Below are 4,870 nucleotides of genomic sequence, written 5' to 3'. Positions count from 1 at the left end.
GCAACATAAAACAATCAATATGACTGTCAGGCAAGAGTGATGTGGAGGAAGGGAAGGAGAGAAGAAGGGGGGTCCTGCCTGCCTGCCTCCCTAGCTGACTCCCTGCCTCCCTGCCTGCCTGCCCCCCTAGCTGACTCCCTGCCTGCCTGCCTGCCTCCCTAGCTGTCTTCCTGTCTCCCTGCCTGCCCCCCTAGCTGACTCCCTGCCTGCCTGCCTCCCTAGCTGACTCCCTGCCTGCCTGACTTCCTGCCTCTTTCCCTGCCTCCTTCCCTGCCTCCCTGCCCTCATAGCCTCTCCCTGGGCTGTCCGCCAGCCTGCCTGGCGCGTTGCTTTGTGAGCCGTTAGCGCCGGGTGCTATCGGGGGCTCAAGCCTGGCCGCCACTCAAGAAGGCAGCGCAGCACCGCCAGGGGTTTATGGCCGTGGGCCGCGGGCCAAACCGAAGCGTCTGGAAAACTTTACCGCTGAGGTAACTCTGTGTGGAGACACGTTCTCTCATTACTCCCATCAGAGTGGTGTTTCTCCTCTCTCCTCATTCTTAGCTCCACGTTCAACCTAGATGAATTTCTCATGACTACCTTTGCAGCTTTTAATGTGTCCATTTTTTTGGAATACTAAGGTACTGTCTGTATTGTCATGGTAACACAGACTTTCACTGAAATCCAGCAATGGTCTCAATGGGAGATTTGACTGACTAACATTCGAGCTATGTGTGTTAGTATTTGGAGTGTGTGTGTGTTTGTACAGTCTTGTCATAATGCATCACCACAGTCCCCTGTTGATAGATGTCGAGCCTGGGAGAGCCTCCTATGTTTCCCCATCCTACATTTAGAGGCTGTGCACACACTTAAATACACACACACACACACACACACACACACACACACACACACACACACACACACACACACACACACACTCCACGCAGACACCAGTACACTCACTGACCACCCATCCTGTTATGTTCTGATCCACACACACTTCCCCTGTGATTACGTGTTGTTTGATTTAACAGCAACAACAGACGGTCGGATCAGCCCTCTGCAGAGCCGTGAAAACACTACTGCTGCCTGTTTCCCGCTTCCCTACCTCTCTCTGTCTCTCTCTTCCTTTCTCCCCCCCTCTCTCTCCTCTCTCTTTAGTTCTCTATCACTCCCTTTCTCTCTCTAGTTCTGTCACTCTCTCTCCTTCTCTCTGTAGGTATGTCACTCTCTCTCTCTCCCTCGCTCTCTCTGTCTCTCTGTCTCTCTCTCTTCCCCTCCGCCTCCGCAGCCTTGGAAAATAAATATAGAGAGACGTTATTTATTTGTTGACCGAAGAGTTGTTTCCACGCTGCACATAGACAGACAGGCAGGCAGGCAGGCAGACTCACAGGCAGACAGACATACCCACAAACAGACTCACAGGCAGACAGGCAGAGAGACAGACAGAGTGGGCTGACTGGCTGGGCTGCTTGGCTAGCGTGCCTATCCTGTGACTCAGCCACCAGAAAAACAAGTGTGTGTGTGCGTTTGGGGAGGGGCTGTGAGGCTAGCCAAACCTCTATGTCTTGCAGCCCAAGTAGAGAGAGAGAAGGGAGGAGGATGGTAGTTGCAAGGCCCAAGCAGAGAGAGAGAAGGGAGGAGGACGGTAGTTGCAGCCCAGGCAGAGAGAGAGAAGGGAGGAGGACGGTAGTTGCAAGGCCCAAGTAGAGAGAGAGAAGGGAGGAGGATGGTAGTTGCAGCCCAAGTAGAGAGAGAGAAGGGAGGAGGATGGTAGTTGCAGCCCAAGTAGAGAGAGAGAAGGGAGGAGGATGGTAGTTGCAGACCAAGCATAGAGAGAGAAGGGAGGATAACGGTAGATGCAGCCCAAGTAGAGAGAGAGAAGGGAGGAGGACGGTAGTTGCAGCCCAAGCAGAGAGAGAGAGCAGAGAGGAGGATGGTAGTTGCAGCCCAAGCAGAGAGAGAGAAGGGAGGATGACAGTAGTTGCAAGGCCCAAGAAGAGAGAGAGAAGGGAGGAGGATAGTAGTTGCAGCCCAAGCAGAGAGATAGAAGGGAGGAGGATGGTAGTTGCAGCCCAAGTAGAGAGAGAGAAGGGAGGAGATGGTAGTTGCAGCCCAAGTAGAGAGAGAGAAGGGAGGAGGATGGTAGTTGCAGACCAAGCATAGAGAGAGAAGGGAGGATAACGGTAGATGCAGCCCAAGTAGAGAGAGAGAAGGGAGGAGGACGGTAGTTGCAGCCCAAGCAGAGAGAGAGAGAGCAGGGAGGAGGATGGTAGTTGCAGCCCAAGCAGAGAGAGAGAAGGGAGGAGGACAGTAGTTGCAAGGCCCAAGAAGAGAGAGAGAAGGGAGGAGGATGGTAGTTGCAGCCCAAGCAGAGAGAGAGAGAAGGGAGGAGGACGGTAGTTGCTGCCCAAGCAGAGAGAGAGAAGGGAGGAGGATGCTAGTTGCAAACCAAGTAGCGAGAGAGAAGGGAGGAGGATGCTAGTTGCAGCCCAAGTAGAGAGAGAGAAGGGAGGAGGATGGTTGTTGCAGCCCAAGCAGAGAGAGAGAAGGGAGGAGGACAGTCGTTGCAAGGTCCAAGAAGAGAGAGAGAAGGGAGGAGGATGCTAGTTGCAGCCCAAGTAGAGAGAGAGAAGGGAGGAGGATGGTAGTTGCAGCCCAAGCAGAGAGAGAGAAGGGAGGAGGATGGTAGTTGCAGCGCAAGCAGAGAGAGAAGGGAGGAGGATGGTAGTTGCAGCCCAAGCAGAGAGAGAGAAGGGAGGAGGATGGTAGTTGCAGCCCAAGCAGAGAGAGAAGGGAGGAGGATGGTAGTTACAGCCCAAGCAGAGAGAGAGAAGGGAGGAGGACGGTAGTTGCAGCCCAAGCAGAGAGAGAGAAGGGAGGAGGACGGTAGTTGCAGCCCAAGCAGAGAGAGAGAAGGGAGGAGGACGTTAGTTGCAGCCCAAGCAGAGAGAGAGAATGGAGGATGGATGGTAGTTGCAGCCCAAGCAGAGAGAGAGAAGGGAGGAGGACGGTAGTTGCAGCCCAAGCAGAGAGAGCGAAGGGAGGAGGATGCTAGTTGCAGCCCAAGTAGAGAGAGAGAAGGGAGGAGGATGGTAGTTGCAGCCCAAGTAGAGAGAGAGAAGGGATGCAATGGTAGTTGCAATGCCCAAGCAGAGAGAGAGAAGGGAGGAGGACGGTAGTTGCAGCCCAAGTAGAGAGAGAGAAGGGAGGAGGATGGTAGTTGCAGCCCAAGTAGAGAGAGAGAAGGGATGCAATGGTAGTTGCAATGCCCAAGCAGAGAGAAAGAAGGGAGGAGGACGGTAGTTGCAGCCCAAGCAGAGAGAGAGAAGGGAGGAGGAAGGTAGTTGTATCCCAAGTAGAGAGAGAGAAGGGAGGAAGATGGTAGTTGCAAGACCCAAGCAGCGAGAGAGAAGGGAGGAGGAATGTAGTTGCAGTCCAAGCAGAGAGAGAGAAGGGAGGAGGATGGTAGTTGCAGCCCAAGCAGAGAGAGAGAAGGGAGGAGGACGGCAGTTGCAGGACACGCATAGAGAGAGATGGGAGAATGATGGTAGTTGCAGCCCAAGCAGAGAGAGAGAAGGGAGGAGGACGGTAGTTGCAGCCCAAGCAGAGAGAGAGAAGGGAGGAGGATGGTAGTTGCAGCCCAAGCAGAGAGAGAGAACGGAAGAGGATGGTAGTTGCAGCCCAAGTAGCGAGAGAGAAGGGAGGCAATGGTAGTTGCAATGCCCAAGCAGAGAGAAAGAAGGGAGGAGGACGGTAGTTGCAGCCCAAGCAGAGAGAGAGAAGGGAGGAGGATGGTAGTTGCATCCCAAGTAGAGAGAGAGAAGGGAGGAAGATGGTAGTTGCAGCCCAAGTAGAGAGAGAGAAGGGAGGAGGATGGTATTTGCAGCCCAAGTAGAGAGAGAGAAGGGAGGCAATGGTAGTTGCAATGCCCAAGCAGAGATATAGAAGGGAGGAGGACGGTAGTTGCAGCCCAAGCAGAGAGAGAGAAGGGAGGAGGATGGTAGTTGTATCCCAAGTAGAGAGAGAGAAGGGAGGAAGATGGTAGTTGCAAGACCCAAGCAGAGAGAGAGAAGGGAGGAGGATGGTAGTTGCAGTCCAAGCAGAGAGAGAGAAGGGAGGAGGATGGTAGTTGCAGCCCAAGCAGAGAGAGAGAAGGGAGGAGGATGGTAGTTACAGCCCAAGCAGAGAGAGAGAAGGGAGGAAGGACGGTAGTTGCTGCCCAAGCAGAGAGAGAGAAGGGAGGAGGATGGTAGTTGCAGCCCAAGTAGAGAGAGAGAAGGGAGGGGGATGCTACTTTTAGCCAAAGTAGAGAGAGAGAAGGGAGGAGGATGGTAGTTGCAGCCCAAGTAGAGAGAGAGAAGGGAGGAGGATGGTAGTTGCAGCCCAAGCAGAGAGAGAGAAGGGAGGAGGACATTAGTTGCAGCCCAAGTAGAGAGAGAGAAGGGAGGACGATAGTAGTTGCAGCCCAAGCAGAGAGAGAGAAGGGAGGAGGACGGTAGTTGCAGCCCAAGCAGAGAGAGCGAAGTGAGGAGGATGGTATTTGCAGCCCAAGTAGAGAGAGATAAGGGAGAAGGATGGTAGTTGCAGCCCAATTAGAGAGAGAGAGGGGAGGAGGACGGTAGTTACAGCCCAAGTAGAGAGAGAGAAGGGAGGAGGATGGTAGTTGCAGCCCAAGTAGAGAGAGAGGAGGGAGGCAATGGTAGTTGCAATGCCCAAGCAGAGAGAGAGAAGGGAGGAGGACGGTAGTTGCAGCCCAAGCAGAGAGAGAGAAGGGAGGATGATGGTAGTTGCAGCCCAAGTAGAGAGAGAGAGAAGGGAGGAGGATGGTAGTTGCAGCCCAAGTAGAGAGAGAGAAGGGAGGAGGATGGTAGTTGCAGCCCAAGCAGAG

Source organism: Oncorhynchus mykiss, unplaced genomic scaffold, assembly GCF_013265735.2.
Source record: "Oncorhynchus mykiss isolate Arlee unplaced genomic scaffold, USDA_OmykA_1.1 un_scaffold_585, whole genome shotgun sequence".
NCBI classification, from domain to species: Eukaryota; Metazoa; Chordata; class Actinopteri; order Salmoniformes; family Salmonidae; genus Oncorhynchus; species Oncorhynchus mykiss.
This window is presented reverse-complemented; position numbering follows the sequence as displayed.